The sequence below is a fragment of the Elephas maximus genome, chromosome 4 (assembly GCF_024166365.1).
Source record: "Elephas maximus indicus isolate mEleMax1 chromosome 4, mEleMax1 primary haplotype, whole genome shotgun sequence".
NCBI classification, from domain to species: domain Eukaryota; kingdom Metazoa; phylum Chordata; class Mammalia; order Proboscidea; family Elephantidae; genus Elephas; species Elephas maximus.
This window is the reverse complement of record NC_064822.1, coordinates 31,404,660-31,429,694: the sequence shown is the minus strand read 5'-3', so window position 1 is coordinate 31,429,694 and position 25,035 is coordinate 31,404,660. Positions and strand designations below refer to the sequence as shown.

The 25,035-nt window shown below is 42.1% G+C and overlaps 1 protein-coding gene across 11 annotated transcripts in view; it reads left to right on the top strand.

The window, feature by feature from the left end:
- KIAA1217 (KIAA1217 ortholog) overlaps window positions 1-25,035 on the top strand; it is a 584,613-nt gene that overhangs the window by 350,531 nt on the left and 209,047 nt on the right. The gene's annotated exons all lie outside the window — the stretch shown is intronic.

Below are 25,035 nucleotides of genomic sequence, written 5' to 3'. Positions count from 1 at the left end.
TCACTCCTTGTGGAGATGACCTGGGTTAACTCTTCCCAAATACTTTAACACTGGGAAGAGACACTTCCAAACTAGCTCACTTCTATTTCCTTCTTTGCTAAGTGGGGGCGTGGAGGGTTAGGAAAGAACTCTGAGACTGGCTAATGAGATCCCAAACCAAGAAACCAAACCCATTGCTGCGGAGTCAACACCAACTCATAGCGACCCCCTGTGTTACAGAGTAGAACTGCTCTGTAGAGGTTTTTGTTTGTTTGTTTTGGGGGGCTGTAATCTTTACAGAAGCAGATCACCAGGCCTTTATTCTGAAGTGCCACTGGGTGGGTTCGAACTGCCAACCTTTTTAGGTTAGTAGTCAAACAAACCATCTGCACCACCCAGGGACCTTAACGAAACCCCTATTGTCTTAAAAATAGCTGATTCATTTGTTTTTCTTAATATCACCTCCCATTTGTATGGACCTATTCACTATTTCTGATCTCTAATAAATCTATTACGTTGTGTCAGTCTCATACTCCGTAAGGTAGGAAGGGCAATAGTGAAACACATAACTGAAGACCAGTGACCAAGGTTAATATTAAAATAGTTAACGCTGCTGTGGCATGGGCTACCCAGCCGGTACAGTGGTCATAAACAATGGCGTGGCTGTAGTGGAAACTGGCCCCATGTCTGCCCTACATCCAAGAGGTTTACTTGTTTACTTCGTAATCTGTTTTTTGCAGGCAATGGCAAGGTCGTAGAATTAACTGTGTAACCTTCAAACTCACGACTTTGAAAGCCGCTCCTCCCTTGTATGCATAAGTATACAAAGAATATTCATGTTTTTAAAAAAGCAAACTCTTTACCTTATAGTCACAAATCACGTCACCTCCATTTGACTCACAGGAACGTGAGCACAGGCGTGCAGTCACTTCCCTCTGCCACATACTGGCCCAGGAGCTGTGGCAGTTCTAACCTTTATTGTCCCTTATTATGGGCTAGGAGCCCTGGTGGCGCAGTGGTTAAGTGCTATGGCTGCTAACCAAAATGTTGGCAGTTTGAATCCACCAGCCGCCCCTTGGAAACCCTATGGGGCGGTTCTACTCTGTTCTGTAGGGACGCTATAAGTTGGAATCAACTCGACAGCAATGGGTTTGGTTTTTTTATTTGGTATTATTGGCCAGGCTCTGGGTTATTATATGCCAGATTTTTTTTTTTTAGCTTTAGCATTTTTCATAAGTTATCACATTTCATACAACAAACTGTAATACAGGCATCATCATTATTTCTATTTTATGGCTTGGGAAACTGCACATGAAATATGCCCAGGGTAACATGCCCAAGATCTAACAGATATTAAGTGTTAAAATCAAGGCTCAATCCCAGTTTTGTCTTTTTCCAAAACTTATACCCTCAACCACTGTCCTGTAGTCACTATAATCTAGATTCTTAGAATTTCTGCCCTGGACTGTTTCTGTTAGATGTTGTTGCCTCTTCTGTTTGCTTACCCCCCAGAATCCTACATTTTAAACACTTTGTTGTATTAATTTTAAACCTTAGCATGGCTTACGAATTCTCACAGGCCGCATAAATTTATTCCCTCTTTAATATTTTGGATATTTAGGAAAGGAATTGTATTACAGTTGTGTTCTCAATTGAGTGATTTTTTTTTTTTTTTTGTATACCCAAAATAATCTGAAAGTGCTTTGGTCCCCAAAGATAGACTGTATGTATTTGAGATAGAATTACTTCTAAGACTATTTCCCCAACATTTGCTTTTGTTGTGTTTTTCAGTTTTGTGTCACAGGGGCTATTAATTTTTATTTCTTAAATGGCAACTTTATTAAATCTGTTATTGTGTTGTTGTTAGGTGCTGTTGAGTCTATTCCAGCTCACAGAGACTCAGTGTGACAGGGTAGAACTACCCCATCAGGTTTCCTAGACTGAAAACTTCATGGAAGGAGATCACTGGGTCTTTCTCCTGTGGAGGTAGTAAGTGGGTTCAAACTGCCAACCTTTCCAATAGGAGCCCACTGCTTCACCATTGTGACACTAGGGCTCCTTATTAAATCTATTAGACTTGCAGAAATCAACTTTTTCTCTCCTGTCATTGGTGTTAACTACACAGGCGGTCAGCTCCTTACAGGTAGTCTCTGACTTACGACGGGGTTCTGTTCCCATAACTCCATCATTTTAAGTCAGTTCTAACGTAAGTTGAATACCTCTTTTTTTTTTCAAGTTTTCATTATTTTTGACTTTTATTGCCAGTATGTTTTTTTTTTTTTAATTGTGCTTTAGGTGAAAGTTTACAAATCAAGTCAGTCTCATCTACAAAAATTTATGTACACAATGCTATGTACTCCTAGTTGCTTTCCCCCTAATGAGACAGCACGCTCCTCTTCTCCACCCTGTAGTCCCTGTGTGCATTCAGCCAGCTTCTGTCCCCTTCTGCCTTCCCAACTCTCCTCTATACAGGACCCGCCCCCACAGTCCCATGTGTCTACTTGAGCAAAGAAGCTCACTCCTCACCAGTATCATTTTCTATTTCATAGTCCAGTCCAATCCCTGTCTGAAGAATTGGCTTTGGGAATGGTTCCAGTCTTGGGCTAACAGGTCTGGGGACCATGTCCTCCAGGGTCCTTCTAGTTTCAGTCAGACCATTAAGTCTGGTCTTCTTAGGAGAATTTGAGGTCTGCATCCCACTGCTCTCCTGCTCCATCAGAGATCCTCTGTTGTGTTCCCCATTAAGGCACTCATCAGCTATAGCCAGGCACCATCTAGTTCTCGTCTCAGGCTGATGCAGTCTCTGATTTATGTTGGACTTTTCTGTCTCTTGGGCTCATAATTACCTTGTGTCTTTGGTGTTCTTCTTTCTCCTTTGCTCCAGGGGGGTTGAGACCAATTGATATATCTTATATGGCCGCTTGCTAGCGTTTAAGACCCCAGACCCCACTCACCAAAGTGGGATGCAGAATGTTTTCTTCATAGATTTTATTATGCCAATTGACCTAGATGTCCCCTGAAACCATGGCCCTCAGACCCCCGCCCCTGCTACTCTGGCCTTCAAAGCATTTTGTTTATTCGGGAAACTTCTTAGCTTTTGGTTTAGTCCAGTTGTGCTATTGTCATTATCTTTATAAATCGGATGGGTATTTGTCTTTGGGGGTTGGAAACACTACATACAAACTTGCAGATATATTTTAATACATACTTAGATACATAAAAAAAATACACAAATCATAAAAATTTACCCCAATGAGGAAGAGTTGGATGACATTAGCATTTTGTCAGTTGCAGTAATAACTCCACTTGTGGAAGCTTCTGGATCATCCCTGGGAATGGGGATGGTATTTCTAGTCAGAAAATTAATGAGAGTTGTCTGTGTGGTCCTTTTATTTTTTACTTCATGTATTTCGTGGTAACATCTCACTGCTTCCCAAATCTGCCTATCACTTTAGCAAAGTGATCAGTGTTTGGTCCGTGTTTTCAAGCAGCTGAAGTCCCTGATTTAGTTTAGAAAACACTTCAGCTAATTCTTTTACTGTAAAATTTTCTGACAGCTTCATTCTTGGGGGATGAGAGAGGATGGTCATGAGTGTGGTTTGTTGTAACTCGAATGTGTCGTAATCCAGGGACTACCTATATAGTTTTTTTACAGACTGGTTTAAAAAAAAAAAAAAGGTTACATACAGCTAAATTGAGTTTGAACAAGGGATTCTGTGAGGGATATTGAAGAGGATGAAGACTGACCCCAAGTAATCAATGTGGACTGTGTCCTATTTCCTCCCAAATTTGGGATTTGAGCTGCTTCCTTCTGTTAACCATCTTGCCGGGCCTTGTATGGTACTTGCTAAGTTACAGGGCGCCCTCTTGTGGTAGAAATGATACATAATCATTGTGAGAAAAATGGTGGGAAGATCACAAATAAAGAGGGTATGCGTTTAGATATCATCTTACTGTTCTTCCCATTTTTAAAGCTCTCGAATGAATAAAGTCTTTCTCCTTTTGTTTCAAATTCATCTGAACCTGTTTATATCATATTCAATGCTAAGTTTTTGTGGAGGTTGAAACAAATCCAAAAAGCAAGCACAAATAATGTGATGCCAAATCCCAGGTGACTTTTAAAAATAATTTCTTATTTTTTTTTTATTATGAAAGTAATACATGTGTATTCTAGAAGACTTAGAGCAGATAAGGAGTAAGGAACAAGAATCATTTACAAACCCACTACCCATGTAGATTATCTCTGTTAACATTTTGGTATATATCTTTCTACTATTTTTTCGTTGTGTAGACTCAAAGAAAACCAAACATGATACTATTTTTTGCTGTTATTTTTTTTGCTCTTAATTATATATGTGAACTTTTTTCCATGTTGTACAGAGTGTCTCCTTCATCATTGTTAATAGTTGCTTAGTGTTGTGGGCTCCATTGTATTCATGCATGTAAACATAACACCATCCCAGGCTTCCTTGTGAGGTTATTGTAGATTATTTCCTCAGGGTAAATTGCTAAAAATAGAATAGCTGAAATCAAAGGCTATGCAAAAATTTTAAGACCTTTGATATTTATTGCCTTTTTTTGTTGTTGTTGTTGTTAAAATAATGCTTTTTTTTTTATGATTCTCTCTCTTTTTTTTTTTTTTTTTTGAAGGCTTCAAGTTCCTAACATCTGCCACTTTACAGATAAGGAAAATTGGGCTTAAGGAAATTAAATAGCCACAAGGACACTTCAGAAGCAGGAAGACAGTGGACTTTCAGAAATTTGATTAAGATAGCATTTTACATTCCTTGAATCCTGAACTACATGAAAGTACCAGTACCAGCTGCCAAGGAATTGATTCTGACTTATGGCGATCCTGTATATGTCAGAGTAGAACCGTGCCCCATAGGGTTTTCAATGGCTGTTTGGAAGTAGATCACCAGGACTTTTTTTCAAGGTTCCTATGGGTGGACTCAAACTTCCAACCTTTTGGTCAGCAGCCAAGTGCATTAACCATTCGTACTTCCTTTGTTTACAGCTAGTTCTTGCCTAAAACAACTGCTTTAGCAACTTTTTTTTGGTTCCCTTTTGTCCACCAGGTATTTCATTCTCCAAACTAAGGGACTCCAAACTAAGGAGAAACTAATACTGGGAATTCTCCATCAGTAAAATATAGAACAAGGGTGTTGACCATAAAAGAAGAGGAAAAGGAAATATGCTTCCATAAATTTAGAAACAAGAGTAAAAATCCAAGTTAACACTCGAGAAATTAGGTCTTAGTGTTAGAAGACAATATGGTGGACAACTCAATGATCACTATATAATTACAAAGTCCAGAGAACTTTGAATATAGAGATGTTTTCCTGGGATCTTATCATTTTTTTCATGAATGCATTTTCTTTAAATACAGTTAGCCTTTGAACTAGTGACATTGCCCAAGTAGTAAAAGTTGATGTATGTAAAGCGATGTCAAATGTAGCCATCTCTAAGTTCCTTGCGGTTCACCTCTCTCACTGTTGCTCGTTAGAAGGCCTATATTTCACTTTTGCTGCATTTACTGATTAAAAAAAAAAAAACGCTTTTTAAATTATTATGTAATAATCTTTATTATTTTTTTTTAATAATATTTTATTGTGTTTTGGTGAAAGTTCACCCAGCAAATTAGGTTCCCACTTGACAATTCGTACAGATTGTTCAGCGACATTAGTTACATTTTTCATAATGTGTCAGCATTCTCTTTCATTGCGTCCTGGTTGTTCTGTTTCCTGTACTCTAGTTTCCCCTTTATCATCTCATCTTTGCTTTAGTGTAATTGTTGATTTTTTGATCTCATATAGATTTTTTTAAATAGTCTTTACGATTGAAAGAAATAGACATAGCAAAAGAAGGAAATTTACGCGTCATTGAGACTGTTACAAATGCGGCTGCTTGTTGCCCATTTTTGGTTCTCTCTGTGACATTTATGAGTTATGTATTTACCCAGTTGTTTGCTTTCTTGATCAGCTCTTCTCAGGCTCATTCAGCATGATCTTCATTCTTGGAAAGAAACTTTTGAACCTCCTTCCCTTCAGGTGGTACTTAGCCCTTCAATGAGATCTCGAGAACTATTTGATGTATAACAGCGATGTCTGAAAGTTTCTTTTTGTCATTTCCCTCTTATGATAGCCATTGAATTTACTAGCAGTCATGGAGATAATAAAAGTATCTTCTGCTTAATTCTTACAGCACTGTTATTTTTGCTTCTCTAGCTGTTTCCTTGAGGGTAGTGGGTCTTTGTGTTTTCCTAGTTATGTTTCTTTAATCCTTGATGTCATCTTTTTATATTCCATAAACTACTTGATTATCATTATCCTTTCCTGGAGTGACTTCAAGACTCTCAGCTCTATTCTCCCACACTCTTAGTCTTTGGGAACAATTTTCTATTTTATAGTAAAATCCACAAATCTAACTCCTAAGTTCTACATGCTTGCTTTAGCTGGAGTATATGAATGGCTTAATAAAATTCAGCTTTATTTCTCTGCTTTCTCTCTGTAAGGCTCAAAGCTTATGGGCTTCACAACATTTTCCACATGGACTGAATCAGCTGAGAAGTGGCTCTGTAAGCTTAATTTTGTAATGTCCAATTTCTGGTATTGGCCACTTTGGACACACCATCAGGAGAGACCAACCGCTAGAAAAGGTTATCATGTTTGGTAAAGTAGAAAACTTATTGCCATTGAGTAGATTCTGACTCATAGCAACCCTATGGGACAGAGTAGAACTACCTCATAGGGTTTCCAGGGCTGTAGTCTTTACAGAAGCAAATGGGCGCATCTTTCTCCCATTGAGCAGGTGGTGGGCTTGAACTGCTGACCTTTTGGTTAGCAGCTGCACCACCAGGGCTCTTTTGGTAAAGTAGAGCGTCAGCGAAAAACGAGGGAAACCTTCAATGAAATGGATTGACACAATAGCCCTAACAATGGTCTCAAACATACCAGCAATCATGAAGATGGTGCAGGACCGGGCCATACAGAAGGTTGCCATGAGCTGGAGCTGACTCAATGGCAACTAACGACAACTTCATAACCCTGAGAAAACTAATCTCTGACTATACAGGCTAAAGTTCCTCAAACTCTTGAGTCTGCTCCCTATGATCTGTGCCCCCCACTGTATGCTCTGAAAGGGGCTCCCTGCCTGTCCTGCGCTGGGTCCTTCCCTACTCTGCTGCAGAGAGACCCTTCTACCTCCTAGGCTTCCTTGACCTCAGACAGCAAAGGCAAGAAAAGATGCGACCAAAAGAGATGCGCTTTGACACCAACGTTTGAAGCTTTTGACCATTCACTTGTTTCTTTTGCTTTTACTTCCTTTGTTTACAGCTGCTTTAGCAACCTTTCTTGTCCCATTTTTTCCAGGTGTTTTACTCTTTGTTGCAAGCTCCTCCAATGAGAACCACCTTGCAGAGAGAGCTGGGAGCCTTTGCCCCCCTAACAGTTTCGTTGGGGCCCTGGTCTCCTCCTCCCCTCCCATGCCCGGCTTGTCTCTGTGCTGGGCTATGTATCTCCGGCGTACTCTTTCCCTGCCCATTTTACTGCTTATCTCCTCGTAATGGAAGTTGTCTGTGATTTTCTATACCCCTTCCCCTCCTTGCCTCTCCACAACATCTCTTCACATCTGTCATCCTATTTTTATCTTGCCGTTTTATTTATCTTGCACCTACAGGGCTTTATGATTTGTGGTCTACTTCAGAATATTTCTTTCATAGCTGATGGAGCCTGTAAACATTGGCAGGAGAATCAGCGGGCCCTACAGCAACCCTCACCTTTCTGATGAGAATATATTCACCTAGAAAAGGGCTTTTATGAGGTCAGTCTAGCTAATAGTTCTTCTAATGGTGTCACTCCCCTTTTTCCTTAAAGGCCCCTTAGAGCTCTTTTTCTTTTTTTTAACTCCTAAGTGCATTCTGGGTAGAATATCTTAGTATGACTCCTGTCTGGATACCTGTCTGTTGTCTTTTGGACTTTGGAGTATAGCCATCTGTCATGGATTGAATTATGTCCCCCCAAAAATGTGTGTGTCAACTTGGTTAGGCCATGATTCCCGGTATACTGTGGTGGTCCTCCATTTTGTGATTGTAATTTTATGTTAAAAGGATTCTGGTGGGATTGTAACACCCTTACCAGGTCACATCCCTGATCCAATGTAAAGGAAGTTTCCCTGGGGCGTGGCTTGCACCACCTTTTATCGCTCAAGAGATAAAAGAAAGGGAAGCAAGCAGAGAGTTGGGAACCTCATACCGCCAAGAAAGCAGCACCTGCCCGGAGCAGAGCACATCCTTTGAACTTGAGGTCCTTGCAGTGAGATGCTCCCAGACCAAGGGAAGACTGATGCATCACAAGGACCTTCCTCTGGAGCCGACAGAGAGAGCGAGCCTCCCCCTGGAGCTGGCGTCCTGAATTCAGACTTCTAGCTTACTGGACTGTGAGAAAAAAACTTCTCTTTATTAAAGCCATCCACTTGTGGTATTTGTTACAGCAGCACTAGATGACTAAGACACCATCTGTGTTCAGATGTTCTTTTTCTTCTTGTAAATATTTGTGCGTGATATGTGCATGACCAGGTTTTAAAAATATATATATAAAGTTACTCATAAATAAAGGGGAGAAAAGTGTGCGTGCATGTGTGTGTGTGTGCACACGTGTGCGATGGTTTGCTAGTGCTGCTGTAACAGAAATACCACAAGCAGGTGGCTTTAAAGGTCACGGCTGTGTTGCGTCCTTCTGTGAGCCTCTCTCTTAATTTCCGGTAATTGCTGGCGTTGCTTGGTGTTCCTTGGCACTTGTCTTCCCCTTGTGTATGTCTCTGTGTCTGTTCTGATCTTTTTATAACTCAAAAATAATTAGGTTTGGGACCCGCCATACTCTAGTTTGGCCTCATTAACATAGCAAAAAAGGAAGACCCTGTTTCCAAACACATCCACAGATACAGGAGGCATAATACATATTTCGTATCTTCAGTACATGTTTTGAGGGGACACAATTCAGTCCATAACAGTGTGCAATGCTGACATAGATTGTAGGTGTTGTGTGTTCAATTATGATGGTATTTAGAGGCTTCCTGTATGTTGGTCATCGATATGGATATGTCTATATGCGTATGCAATAGTGTATGAAGTAAGCTGCCACGCTATGACACTTTACTGGCTGATTTTGGATACAAGAGCAAATCTTTCTTCTTGCACAAAGATTATGGAATTTTTCACTTTTTTTAAGTGTAAGAATATTTTTCTATCATGAATTCTCTTAAAGTTGTCCACAAATTAGTCAATAAAATCAAAGGGAAATAAAATATCTCAGTAAGCACGGTAAACTGAAGACACACTCCAGGGCCAATCGGGTTCAGACGTCAGAAGTTGTTCCCTGAATTATAATACGGCTCTTTTGTCTTATACAGTTTCACGTTGAGTCTGATCATGAAAAACTCTGTCATCCTGCATGGCAAAGCCTGGGCAGAGAGCATTCACAAGCCTGTCTTTATAGAGCAGCCATGACCACACCAGTGGCCGTGAAAAATGGAGTGTTCAAGTAGCCAGTGCCAATCAAAATGGTGGGCAGGGCTTCTCTACCAAACTGAGTTCTGACTAAGGAAGGTGTTCCATTAGAGTTGAGCAGCCTCTGGAAATTCCTCTGTAGCCTTGGGACAACCTAGAGGACAATAGGCCAACCAGACACGTTCTCGACTGTGGCAGAATATTTTGGGGAAAACTCATAGCGAGTTAGAGCTTGCTTTCGACATTCCTTTTTAAGCTATAAGGATGGGGCTGCTGCCTTTTTTTAATTTTTATTTTTCCTTCTTTGTGGGTAGAGGGGTAAACTGAGCTACATTTTCGTCATGAAGGAATAGTCCATTTGGTCAGCCAATTCTTTTTCTCTTCATGTTTTCACTGCTTTTCTTTTCTATTTTTCTTTCCCTTTTCTTCTTCTCCTGATCCACAGGCTTTGCAGTGCATGGTGGTCTCTCTCCAGGCAGAACTTGACATTCAGAGGTACTTGATGAAAATTGAATCATCTCAGCGAGTTAGTACTCTACCTTTTCTTTTTCTGCTTTGAGTTGCACCGCACTGAGCATCTTTTTACTCAGCTGTATATGGCATTCTAATCATTGTCCACAACTAAGCCAGATGGCCTGAACTTTCTCCCATTCACCCCAAGCCCCAATTCAAACCTATCAAAGCAAAGACTTACAGCATTCTCAAACATGTGCCTTGTTTTATTTGTGAGAGTTGGCATTAAGATGAACACTAATTGCATGCTTGCTTCAAAATATTTAATTTACGTGCCCCAAATTGGTGTATGGAGTTGGCAGCAATGCAACAGCAAGTCAGAGGTCCTTGCACAATCGTTTGAAAAGTGGGTCTATAACACGAGGCCCCTTCCTGGCCAACTCACTCAAGGCAGAATACTCATGGAAATAAAGTAGAAACCTGCATCGTTTTTAACAAATCTTGGAGCTGCGGTTCCTCCTTTGCTCAGCTTAAGTACATACCATACTGGGTTCAGATCACTTTCCTGATGTACATTTTCATAATAAAAATGGTAGGAACAAATCCATGTATATGGAATTTACAGGTCCCCTGGTTACAAATGTCCAGCTTGTGGACCACTCCTACCTGCGCTTTAATGTTATGTAAATTTGCCCTCACTTTGAAACAGCTGAACCAACCCCTACTCGAAATAAATTCTTCATCACGGTCACCTTCACTTGCTGCACGTGCAACTTCTAAACCATTGAAAAGGCTTCAAACCTTTTCTTGCATTAAACCAAACACCAAACCCGATGCCGACTTCTTTATAATAAAAAGCAGCACTTTTTTTTTTTTTTGGCCTAAAACAAAAAATTCTGGGTGCTGTTTTTTATTTCAATGTGTGTGCGATTAATTGGGTATTTGAGAATTTTCTCACATTTCGTAAAACCTTTATAAATAAGTTACAATTACATAGTGACCCTATAGGACAGAATAGAACGGCCCCATAGGGTTTCCAGGGAGTGGCTGGTGGATGAGAATGGCCGATCTTTTGTTAGTAGCCAAGCTCTTAACCACTGTGCCACCAGTAAGGCTAAATAAGAAAAGAACCGTATGCGCCTGTCCCAACTTAACTACAAATTCTTAATGACGCACCCAGGACTGGATCTTGTTCGTAACCCAGGGACTGCCTGTAATATGCAGTGGGGAGAGTCCAACGCTTTGGCTTGGAGTTGAGTACCTATGTTGCCTGAGCCTTATACATAGCCACCCACATCCTTCATCCTTCATGCGTCCTTAGCACAGACTGTTCTTCATTGTTTCCTGTTCATGCACAGGTCATGGCAGTTTGGTCCCTACTGTGAGGCTGAGATACACACACTGTGCTCAGGAAACATTCACAAGCCTGGCTTCCCACTGGGTCCATCTTCAGTGACCACACTGACCTCTTCACCTTCCCTTTCCTAATACTTACTGTTTTATCTCTTTTTAGGATAACAAGCTCCTATTAGAAAGTCCCTGCTCAAACAGACATAGGACTAAAGGTTGGACTAGGCATGCTAAAGCCTTTGTTCTTTTTTTTATGCTTGAAACAAACAAAAAAAATTCTCAGTGCAATTAATTGGGTATTTGAAAATTTTCTCATATTTCGTGTAACGTTTATAAGTAAGTTACAATTACAGTAGTGTTTTTTGGAGAAGTGGGATGAAGGTTAAGGTTGAAAATTGAAAGGGTTTTTCTTTACCTTTGGTAAATGAGTAAATCTGAGGGTCTCTGCAGATGTGAAATTCTCTGTTTTAAAGTTGGAAGTAACCACGTTTTGGCTTCACAAGACCAATAAAAAGGTATCGTGAGCATCTTAAGGGGGTTAGTTGTATTCTCCCCCTTTCACATGGGATTCCACAAGCCACAGGACCTCCTGAGTATGGTAGGGAAATGTGCCATCCAGCACCATCCTAATGGGAATGATACTACCTAAGGATAGGTAAGGAGTCCCTGGGTGGCGCAAACAGCTAACATGCTCAGCTGCTAACCGGAAGGTTGGAGGTTTGGTTGCACCCAGAGGCGCCTCAGGAAAGGCCTGGCAATCTACTGAAAAATCAGGCATTGAAAATTCTCTGGAGCACAGTTCTACTCTGACACACAAAGGGGGTCGCTATGGGTTGGAGTCAACTTCATGGCAACTGCTTTTGGTAAGGATAGGTCTCTGCTTAGCATCATTTATAGTTTACGAATTGCTATTTGTGCCTTTTTTTTTTTTTAATTTTCAATTATATCAGGTAGATATTCTGGTCATACTCATTTTATAAAAGTGGGAACTGAGGTGCAGAGAGGTTTACTGTAAGGTGTCATTGATAGTACATTGGTGGGTTGGAGTCTGTGCTCCAGAGAGGAGGTGATGACATCAGTAAATCTCATTCTCAGTCTTGTCTGGCTTACCCCTCTGCACACCCTGGTATTTTCTCCTGGACTAGAGGAAGAAAAGACTCTTGGGCTTGAAAAACGAGTCAGGACATTCTTTTGAAAACGCAGTAACTTTCAGTTGAAAAACTCATCAGATTTTCACTTGAAAATCAGTCCAGTGAAATTGGGCAAGTTTTGTTGTTGCTGTTGTTTTGTTTCTCTCTAAGTGTGTATGTGTTTGGTGTGTATGTGTGTGTGTGTTTGGAAATATGAGTTTGCAAGTAATAGCAAATTCTACCCTCAGGATGCACAGAGAGAGTCTAGCCACAAGCCCTCAAAGTCTTGGAGGCCTCAGGCACCTCTACTCTCCCCTCTAACCTCAACCCCTGGCCAGCCTTCTTCTTCATGATGGGTATGCTGAAGACATCTAAAGATGTCCCATAACAAGTCCCATCTGCTCGCTGGGGATGGGGCCATCGCTCTGTTAATATACCGTTTTCCACGGAAGCCTCTTTGGTTTCACAACAATGCAGTTAAGCTCCAGGGGCACCACCCCTGGATCTGGGGCCCCACATCCTCTCCAAAGAGAGCTGAAGCCTTTGCTGCAGGGATGGGCTTGATAATGGCTTTTGTTTGGAGGCCATCTAAGGTGCATATTTAGCACAGTGTGTTATACTGCTTGTATTTTACTTGAAATTTCAAAACCTGCAAGCAGGTCACTTTTCTTTCATCACTATAACAACAATTCTCATGCAGACACCTTTTGTCCTGAAGCCTTTTAAAGCGCACTCCTGACTCTCCCATTGCGAAGGCATCTGCTGACTTGCTCCGGACTCTCCCTATCAGGACTGGGGGAGCCAAAGTCTGTTAAACTAATTGTTTATAATGTATACCTTTCTGGGAGAGAGAATGACTAGCTGGCTGGTTGAATGAGTGAATAAATGACGAATGAACAAATCAAGGCAACTTGTGATAAAAAGCCATGTACCTTAAGGTGGATAAACTGAAAATCAGAAAGCAAGACCTGGTAAGAGAAGGGAGCAAATTTTTGAATATGGTTACTGTGATTGGCTTGAACATTAAACTTAGTTTGGAATTTCTGATATATGTGAGATTTTATATAATTCTCGTTATATGACAAAGCTATACTTATCCTTCACAGGGCAAAGCCATGTTCCTTTTTTAAATTCTAAAAGAGACATTGTTTGCCCATGCCTTCATAAAAGGGACATTGACCAACATAATAGAGAGGGTCAAAAAGAAAACAGCAGCATTCTTCATCTGGCTGTTTATTTGAAAGAGTATCAACTCTCTAAAGAGGAAAACACAGCACAAAATAATAATTGCATGAGGAAGGCACAGTGCTAAATAATGATTGCATGAAAGTGTATCTGAAAGGGTTGGGGAGCTGAAGTAACGAGATCCAGACTTGGAACTTGCCAATGGTCTTTCTAATTTGATGGAAGAGCTGGCACTTATCTTCTCTACCCATAAAACCCATCGAGTCTAAATAGCCTTATCTCATCCTGGCTCTGGAGAGGAGCCAGAGAACACCCAATTCAAGGATGTTATTTCAGAAAGGGGCCTATGTTATGTTAAGGTAGAATACCGGACAGGCAGGTGGCAGGTTGATATGTAATTGTGGACGGTGAAAACGCTGTCCTGCCGTCTGATCTGGAGAGGGGCCCACAGCCCGTCAGCAAGGCAACAGGCTTTAGGGACTCCTCTAGGGAAAGTCAAACCTCATAAAGGAAGATAAGGGGAATTTTATCATCTGCACACTAGGAAGGGTTTGAAAAGTAGAAAATATTTGAGAGATCCTAGAAAGTTGCTAAGATTCCAAATTTACCGGGTATGAAATTTTAAGAGTCTTTAAGTGAAGTTACTGTAATGGCGTCAGAACCACAGAGGTGAAAGTCTATTTCTTTAAAAGTTGAAGTTCATTATCTATATGTCCAAAATGGGCTGATGGCTTTGGCTCTTTTCTTCTTTCTTGATTTTATCCTTTTTTGGAATTGGAAGTATTTGCAAATCTGGATTCTGCCAAATTTTGCATGGCATGAAAACTTGTCTCCTTATGTTTTCCCTCATTTCAGGGGGCCATAGATAATGACTTTGTGTCCTCATTTCAGGGGGCCATAGATAACGGCTATTCCTTTAATTTGGAATCCAATCATATGGAATACCAAAAAGAAGTTGGCATAAATACTTTCAGGTCACTATAAACAAGAATCCTTCTGGACTGTAAATTGTTTTGTGGTTGCCGTTTAAAAATATCATGCTTATTTAGTAATTATGTGGTTTGTAAAAACAATACATTCTCATTTTGGAGAAAAGAAGAAGAAAGTATGTCACCCATTATACCACCAGCAAAAGAAAATCAAAGCTCATATTTGGGTGTATTGCTCCATTTCTTTTGTTATTTAATGAAATACCCCTTGATTATGACTGCATAGTATTCCACAGTAAGACTACACTGTAATTTGTTAACCAGCCTTCTAAGTTGTTTCTAAATGTATGTATCCTATTGTAAATGTAATATGTACACATTTGTTCCCTGATAACTCCAGTGCAGGAAGTATCAGTTTCTTAATTTTTCCAAATCAGACTAACCAGGCTTGGCTTCAGCAATTACTGAGAAATTCATTCTCATCATATTTTGGGAGGCACTGCTTTCTTGCTTGGGGTTATAAAGGAACTCTGGGGAGCATGTCTAGTCCAATAACACTGTGTGAGGGCCTTTGATTTGAAGCCTTCCATGGCTGCTGCTCCTGGGTCTTGCTGCAAATGGCCTCCCATGCAAGCTGTTTATAGATGGGCCACGGGGGTCTTTGCCAAGCCATCCGAGCTTAGGCACTCCGTTTTGGCCACTCTGAGCATGCCATGTATCCATCCTTCCAGCTGGGGTCACTCCTTGCAGATGAGACCCTGCCGCCCACCACTTGAAGAACACCCTCACCATCACCACCAGCACCAACATACCACCCTCTTCCTGGCCCTGGAACATCATTCACCCCCCTTTTCGTGCTCAGTTAGTAACCTTCCTCCTCGCCCCTTCCAGGGGCAACTCCAGATTCATTCATTTCCCTTTGTCTAAATGCCTTTACCTTCTAAGCCCAATCTAGGAAGATTGGGGAGAGGGTGGGTCTTCAAGAGTGGCCTCTTTACCACAGACACTATTAACAAGCTGTCTGGGAAGACTTTAGAATACAAAGGCTTGGTAGTTTCCAGAAGGCTGGGGGTAGTAGTAGAATTTCCATATTTTTTTTAAGTTTCTGACAGCTGCTAGGATGAGACGAATTAATAATATGTCACAAGATTAATCTGACACGTGAAGGGCACTATGGGAGGATCCGTATAGTGTGACACTGCTTTAAATAAGGAGCATCCTTTTCTGCACAAAGGTGCCCTTGTCATTTGTTCATGTTCCAGCTAGCTGGCATCTGGAGGAAGGGACTTTGCATGGCGAGAGAGGGCTGGCAGAGGTGTCACATTTGGCTCCCTTTGCTCCGGGCAGTGCTGGCCTCACAGTGTGGATGCCTCTGGCTGGCTGTCCAAATGCAGTCCCTGGGCAGTGAGTACCCGGATCACCACTTTTCTTGTTTGGCTGATCTGATAATGAAATAACACGGACAGCGAAGGAAAATGTGGAAACAAAAGACAGAGTTGTACTTCGCTCAACTGCTGAATTGTCTGATTTCACTCCAGACCAAACAGCTTTCTGTTTTCACAGGTGAAAATCATGAATAATGTCTGGGTACTCTTTTGGTGGAAGAGGGAGGAAGGGGTTGAAATATTACCCTTGAAGAAACAGGGTATAAACTGAGTTTATCAAGGATAATTCAGCCAAATCCTACAGAAAATGCTTCCCTTTTGTCCAAGTTGGGAAAGCTAAATACTGGTTTTCAGAGCGAAAATTAAGTTAGAGGAGACTTGGGAGAATCTCAGGTATGCAGAGTTGGGAGGTTGGCATTAAAATCGAAGTTTGTACGTATATGTCCTTTCCATGGTGGAACCCTGGTTCCCAGAAGTGGTTGGTTGCTTGTAAACCTGGCATGTGTCCACAGTCTGCTCATGTGTAGCACCCAGATACACAATAAACACTCCATATTTTTGTGTTTTATATCCTTGACTAACATCAGGACCATTTAGTCAATAGCACAGTAGCTGATTTATTCTCCTCTAGAGCCACTTCTCTGGGTCTTTAATGTCAGGCCAACCCCAAGTTACATAATTGTAATAACACTAACTATAGTCTTCTCATATCCACCCGCCATTTGATCTCTTAGGACTCTGGAGGTCCTCAGTCAACTCCCCAGATTGACCATCATCATAAGGGCACTGGGGAGATACTGGCTCAGGCTTTCTTTTCCTGGCCATTATTAGCCACAGAAGTTGTGGGAGGTCCCCAAAGGGCCATGCAGAGACTAGGCCCACTGCTTAAAAAGGCCACCTGGCTGTGGGTTCCAGGGCTCAGCCAAGAATGCAGGTGGCAAGGCTTGCAAGGAAAGGACCTCAGCTGATGCTGCCACCTGTGTTGGGCTGACATAAGGACTAGAGGTGTGATGGAAGCCAAGTGTGCCTTATGAGAGATCACAAACCCAGCATAGCCTTTTTAGCCTTCGGAAACTAGGAGGAGGACCAGAGAAGGGGAAGAATGTGAGTGCACTGTGGATTTTAGAAAAGACTCTCTAAGCAAATTTGGAAGCATGAATCTTCCATACCTACCACCAGTGGCTGTCGAGTCAGTCCCAACCCATGATAACCCCGTGTGTATCGGAGTAGAACTGTGCTCCATAGGGTTTTCAATGGCTGATTTTTTGGAAATAGATCACCAGGCCTTTCTTCTGAGATGCCTTTGGGTAGACTCAAACTACCAACCTTTCAGTGAGCAGCCAAGTGTGTTAGTTAACCATTTGCACAACTCAGGGACTACCATAACGAGAATTTATTAATTCTCCTTGGAGCTAGAGTATTGTGGAACAGGGATTGTAGAGAAAAATTAGAGTCCATGGATGATCCAGGGTTTTTCAGCTTCTAATATGTTCTCCCTGGATCTTTAACAAAAAAGTACCTATCAACTAGAAAGTTCTCTTAAATTGAAGTCAGAATTTTGATGAGGTTTGATTCGAAAGCTTCCCGTATGCAAGAAATGGGTTGAAGTATCTGAATGTCATGATTAAATTAACCATGTCAATTAATGAGTGTTAAGAATGAGTCATCCTGAATACATTTGCATGTGGAGAGCTTCATTATATTTCTGAATCCTTTGTGGCAAATTGGGCGTTAATTAGGATGAAGTAAAGTGTGATGAAGGCACCATTGCTTTTTCTTTTCAAGACAGAACATGATCTGAGATGAAGTGTATACCCCAGCTAACCAGGTGCACCACTGTTCCTGGCAGCATATTACATAAGGGTAAGCTTTCAGGTCCATTTTCTAGATCCTGGCATTTCAATTTAGAGAGCTTTAAAGGGTTTGAATATGGGAATGAAAAAATACCACTAATGCCTCTAGCTCTCATTTTCTTTTCGCTTTGGTTTTAGTCTCTAAATGCAGCAGCATTGCCAAGAAAGAGTAAGAATAAATCTGACCCCCTAGTAAAGTATACTGCACACAATGAACATCTCAGCAAATATTTGTTCATGTGGATGAGTGCCCAGCATGGCAGTCTTTTAAAATTAATGCTGTGCAACTTGGTTGCATACACTCAAGGATGAAAATGCAGAAAACTAGACCCTCGTGCTACCTAGCTACCTATTTCTATAGAGGGGTGCTCTAGGGTAAATAATTTGAGGGAAATCTCAGGAAACTGAATTTTTCTAGGCAACAAGATCTTTTCTTCATTATGTATAAGTTTCTGTGATGTGGATTGTAGCGTTATGAAATTTTAGTCCTGAAAAAGATCTCAGGTACCAACAAGTTGAATCTCTAACATTGGAGGTGAAAAAATCTGTGACTCGGCAAGATTTGTATGTTGACCCGTTTTGGGTAGAAGCTGAATGAGAGCCAGCATCCCCAGATTCCTGGTTAAATGAATGACCTTGCCACTGAGCGTCAGCTTCGAAGCCCTAGAGACTAGAGTTTTGGTTTTTCTTGGTTAGTCTTGAGCTTTAATCCCAATTCCTTGACTTGCTAGAATTTCGGACAAGTTGCTTAAACTCTCTGATTGTTTTCTCAATGGCCACCCACATTTTGAAGCTACATGGGAGTTGAATGAGATTAAACCAAAACCAAACCCATTGCTGTCAAGTCAATTCCAACTCATGGCAACCCCTCGTGTATCAGAGTGTAGCTGTGCTCCATAGGGTTTTCCAGTGGCTGATTGTTTCAGAAGGAGATCGCCATGAGCAGCGACTCAGCTCAGTGCAAGCCTTGGCACTTCTTCACCCATGCTTTTCCTCCTGTCCTGACCCACCCTTCAGTGCCAGTGGTTACTGCCCCAAGCACCCTCTGCACTCCCGGTGGCATGCCTCTTAGCTCTTCTTGTCCAACTGTTGTGTGCGTATTCTCCTTGGCCCCTAAAATAAACCTGGGATACTTTTTATGAGTGCAAGACTCACATGCAGCACTTGTCTGTTCACTCCCAGTGCCCAGCACTCTGTGGTTCTGAGTTCCTGTTCCAGAGGCTGTTTGGACTCATTTCTCCATTTATCAAATCACACGATACTTGACACTCGTGTCAGCCATTTCCCTTGTCCTTTCTCTGAACTAAATGTCTCAGCAGAGTGCTGGCCTCTGAGGGGAGGGTAATATGTGTGAGGAGACTGCTAATATGCTGAGATAATTTTCAGTGAGCAAGTGAATGACATAAAAAGCAAAAGAAGGGGTTGGCATTTGGAAGATTAAAAAAAAAAAAAAAAAGATTTAGCCCTTACATCTTTATTTTTATACATCCCTGCCATTCACAGTGACCCTGAGTGAGAAGTTGAAATTTGGTTTTCATTTTCCTCAAAGATTTTTGCCTTTTGCAATGGAAAATGACAACTCATCACATGCCTCATGTCTGCTGGAGGCTGCAGAGATGACTAGACAGCAGGTTGTGAATGTAGCCAGGTTGCTTAAAGTAATATTATTTCTGGGTTATTTTGCTAAGCCCAGTGTGTCCTTTTTTTTTTTTTTTTTTAAAGGCAGGGATGAGGACATTTTAGCTTGATATTCTGCTGAGCACAGTAACCATGCAGCTATTTCACTGAAGACCACATGAATTTATCTAAATCTTGGTGAGCCGGGCAGTGATTTGAGGATGATTTTTCTAGTCAAACAATACTCTCATAGAGTGCTAAAGCCAGATCCCTCTAAGCATATTTCAGGAAAAATAAACTTGGGATGAAACCACTCTGGAGGCTTGGGCAGAAAAATTAACCCAAAGGGACAATCTAACTGTTAATTGGTGTCTTTGCGGAGGCTCCTCACCTTTCTGGCTGGGATATTGTCATCTGAGCTGAGAGTCTTCTAGGCAACACCCAGGGTGGCCACCTCCCTGAAGCTGCAAAGGCTCACCCCGCACTATAAGCGGGTGTAGGGGCTGGGTACTGATTGTAGTCCTGTTTTCCTCTGTGGAAAGGTCCTAGAGGCAAAGCATGGGTGGGTGTTTACATTATGGTATGGTGCTCCTGCCAAGAGAGGCCTCCTTGTACTTACTTTTAGCAAGAAAAAGGGAATAGCTGATTACCCCACCTGTGAAGAGTTCCCCTAGGCATTCAGGCACACTTATGGTATTCCTCAAAGACCTCTGTAGCTAAAGCTTTGAGGCAGGACCAGCTATGTAATTTGCAGAGTATCCTGTTCAAAAAAGGAGCCCTGGTGGCACAGTGATTTGCCAAAAAGTTGGCTGTTTGAACCACCCAGTGGCTTCTCGGGAGAAAGGCCTGGTAATCTGCTTCCATAAGGGATAAAACCAAAACCAAACCAAACCTGTTGCCGTAGAGTGAATTCCAACTCTTAGTGACCCTATAGAACAGAATAGAACTGCCCCATAGACTTTCCAAGGAACGGCTGTTGGATTTGAACTGCTGTCCTTTTGGTGAGCAGCAAAGTGCTTAACCACTGAACCACAGGACTCTAACCATAAAGAATACAGCCTAGAAAACACTACAGCCAGTTCTACTCTGTCACGTGGGGTGGCTCTGAGTTGGAATCGACTCGACAGCACTTAAGGACAACCACCACCACCACCCTGTGCAAAAATCCTTTAGAATTTCACAAAGGCAGAGCTTGAAAGCAAGCACCGAGCCCTTTGAAGAGCTGACCCAGTGCCGCTGCATGGGACACACACAAATGAGGTTGCCCCTGCCTTGACGGTTAACTGTCTTGGTGCTTAAGTTCAAAACCTACTGGCATCCTTAGGAATGCAAACTAACAAGAAGTGGCAGGTGCTGGAGACTGCCTGTATCAGAAACACCAGCCATCAATACTGTTGGCATCTTAGTGAGAGAACACTCATCTGCCTGATCAACTTAGATCAGTTTGCCTCTCAGAAGGTGCCTGAAATCATGTAATGCCTGTCAGGTGGGGGCTGGAAGGGGGAAAGCTGATGATAATCTATTTCATTCAGCCTATTCCCCACAGCCTTTGCTGAGTTCCTTCTCTAACCTTCCATGGTATTGTCTCCAATCTCCACACAACAGCCAGCGATCTGCTTTTCAAAAAATGTATCTGATCCTGGCCTATTTCCCTGCCTAAAACACCTGTTACCTAAAATATCCTGTTACCTTAGAGTCAAACTGAGAATTCTTACCATGACTCCAAGGAGTCCTGGTGGTGCAATATTTAAGAAGCGCTCAGCTGCTAACCAAAAGGTCTGTGGTTTGAACCTACCAGCAGCTCTGCGGGAGAAAAGACCTGGTCATCTGCTCTCATAGAGCAGAAACCCTGTGGGGCAGTTCTACTCTGTCCTCTAGGGTCACTCAGAGTCAAAATCCACTCACTGGCACACAACAACCATGACTCCAAGGCTCCGTGTCATCTGTTCTCTGTCTGACGCCAGCCCTATCTCCCTCCCTCTAGGCTCTGACCTCACCAAGCCTCCAGGCCATGCCACTTCTTTCTGCCTCAGGGACTTTGTATAGGCTGCTCCCTCTACCTGGAATGCCTTTCTCTCTCTTCCTCCCTTCCCTCTGGCTTGTCCCTTGTCCTCTCCCCACAACTTTCCTTTTCCTTGAAACACAGCTTACATGCTTCTCTGACTCCTCCTCCACCTACTTTCCCCACGGTCTGGACTGCACATGCGCATTGCACCTTGTACCTTTTCTGTAATTTTTCTTTAAAGCCTGTCCTCTCAACTAGATTGTAAGAATCATGAGGGTAGGGGTTTCCTGTGCATCATTTAGTACATCATTCTGTCCCCAGTGTTCAGGCACAGTGCCTAGAACATAGTTTCATAAGTAAGACTCTACATAAATCTAATTCCCAAAATATAAGGATTAGTCAAATCCCCACATTCCCATTTTTCAGTCATTTTTGACACCAGCCACCTAGGTGGCACCTGGAGTTTGATCAGATCACACAAGTTAAAAGACACTGCCCTTCAGACTGTCAGATAGGCAGATGCCAGCCGCAAACTTGGGCATCCACATGACAGTCTTACATCTGCCTACTGGCCACAGATTTGGGCTTTTCCCACTACTCCTTCAGGATACCAGCCACAAGCTCAGGTCCTCCCCTGGGTTCCCTCACTTTCACTTGCTGGCTCCCACTAGTCTTTTGGGCTCGATGATTCCCTGGAACAACTCACAGAACTTATAGAAAGCACTGTACTTACAATTATAGATTTATCATAGCAAAAGAATACGAATGAAGATCAGCATAAAGAAACGATGCATGGGACAAGGTCCAGGAGATTTCCTAACATAATGCTTCTGTGTCCCAAAAAGGGCACCCTACCATTCCACATGTGTCTATGTCTTTCACCAATCAGGAAGCTCCTGGAGCTTCCATGTCCAGAGCCTTCACTGGCCTCATTACATAGGCATAATTGGGGCCTCATTGTGTATGCATGATTGAATCATGCTTCTCTTCCTCCCTGAAGTCAGCTGATATCGAGCCAGGATGTGGTCCTTCTGACTTGGTCAGCCCCCAGCTTATTAGCACAAATCCTCCAATATGGTCTTTAGGCCTAGATAACAACAACAACAACAAAAAAAACGCAGTGCTTTCAAGTTGATTCCAACTCATGGCAGCCCCATATGTTACAGACCAGAACTGCTCCATAAGGTTTTCTTGGGTATGACCTTTACAGAAGCAGATCACCAGGCTTTTCTTTTGCCCTGCTGCTAGGTGAGTTTGAACTGCCAACCTTTAGATTAGTAGTAGAACACAAACCACTTGTACCCCCCAGGGACCTACGTAACAAAAGGGACTTCAATTACTCAGGAAATTCCAAAGATTATCTTTCAGGATAATCTTTCAAGGATAAAAGCCAAATTGCTCTTTGTAAGGTAATTCATAACCTCAAAATAGTAGATACTCAATAGCTCCTTGTTGAAAGGATGAATAAGTTTACCACACAGTTCATAATTTAAACTTCATCATACACTATCTCATGTTATTTGTTGTTCTTACCTCATTTCACCAGTTAGTTTAAAAATTCTTTGATGTCCCGCAGCATGCTGTCTGTTTCTCTGAATCTCCCACAGGACTCAGGCTGTAGTACATGCTCAAGGAATGCTACTAATAGGTTATGACCATTTTATAAATTCAACCTCCTGTCACTACAGTATAGCTAACTAAGAGAGAAATCAAATTATGTAGTAGTGTATTTAGTTTATTATGAATACTTTCTGCTGATGGGCAAAGTAAGTAATAGCCTAACTCAATATAATTTTACTTATGAGGTTTTTGCCTCAAAAAAAAAAAATCAACTGTGATATAAATACCTCCCTCAAAACCTTATTTTACTGACTTAGAAGGACTGATGTGTCCAATTTACTCCAGTGTGAGTGTATCATCCATGTTGGGTGTTTATAAATGTGCACAGTCCCATCTGTTGTGGTAACAACTGTTAGAATTTGTCTGGCAATATGAATTGACTTGCCTTTGTAAAAATGGCGGCGTGGTGGAGGCATCAGACCCCCTTGTCTAACTTCACTACAGGGAGAGAGAATCATTATAAGTACCAACAGCCAATTCCTATGAGGTGGAAGTCAGACATACCTCCTCTCTCCAACCTTTTTACCAATTCCTACACCAGCCATCCCTCCAACAGCATTCTCCTGGTTTTGATAATTTGTTGCAAAGACCACACAGAACTCACAGACAATACTCACAATTATGGTGTTTATTAGGAAGTAAACCCACTGCCACTGCCGTTGAGCCGATTCCAACTCATAGGGACCCCATAGGACAGACTAGAACTGCCCCATAGGGTTTCCGGGGAGCAGCCGGTGGATTCAAACTGCTGGCCTTTTGGTTAGCAACTGAACACTTAACCACTACCCCACCAGGGCAGGTGACAATTTGGAATCAGAAATGACTCAGGATACAGTTCTTCGATCAGGACAGCCTCTTCTCAAGTGTGCCCACAGGCAGGTCTCTCTGTCTGGCCCTTGGCCCCTTGGTCCTGCCCTCTGCCCTGCTTGGGAAAGTGTTACAGATCTCTTTAACTCCACCAATAAGTGCCCAGGGGCACCCCGCTCCACCCGTAAGGCTCAACCTGAAGGCGCTCAGCGCTCTCACTCCATGGGTCAGCACACCCACCGTAGCTGCCTTGCTTTGTGGACCAGTGAAGCACACCATGCTGTCTTGCACCAGTCTCCTGGTTCTGCTACTGATGTTTCTCTTCCATGCTTGCCACTGCTTCTCACTGTCTTGCACCATCTCTGTGTTACAGCTCTGTCTCCTGGGTCTAGGAGGCTCTCAGCACAGGGATTCCAGGTCCAAAGGATGCACTCCACTCCAGCCCGTCTTCTTAGTGGTAGTGGGTTCCCTTCTCTCTGCTCATTTTTCTCTCCTTTTGTCTCTTGTAAGATAAAAGGTATGACTTAACTGAGGGTGTGACTTGAATAGGGTGGCAAGGGTGGTGGCTGGGGTAAGAGTGGTGACTAGAGTCACACCCTCTAGTATGGTGGTGACTCAAGAATCATCCCACCCAATCCTGCCTCATTAACATAATACTCACTCCCAAATGGGACCATAACCACAGGCATAAAGGCTAGGATTTACAACATATCATAAAATGGAGGATAATAACATCAGATCACAGAATGGAAGATGACTATGTCATTACATAACTGCCAAATTACATCATTATGTAACTGCCAAACCACTGATAAACATGGCCCAGACAAGTTGACACATAACCTTAACCCTCACAGTTTCCATGAACCTTGTTTGCATAGTTCCACCCAACCATTGTGCCGGAGTCACAAAGACTATAGCTAGAAGGGCCATGTTAAATAATTCACTGCACTACAGCCATCATTTTTTTCTATCCTCTAATGTGGTGGCTAAAAAAAAAAAATTTTTTTTAATGTGGCTTGTCCTCAGCTTCTTGTTAGAAATGGCATTTGTATGGTAGGTGTGCAGTGTCAGAAATCTTAGTAGAATAATAAGGAACAATATATTTTTTTCAGAAACTTTCCTAACTGATACTTGGAGCCACTGGTCATTTAGTTTTCTATATTCAGCCATTCTAATGGACTTTTTCTCCTTGCCATATTGTTCCCCTAGATTGG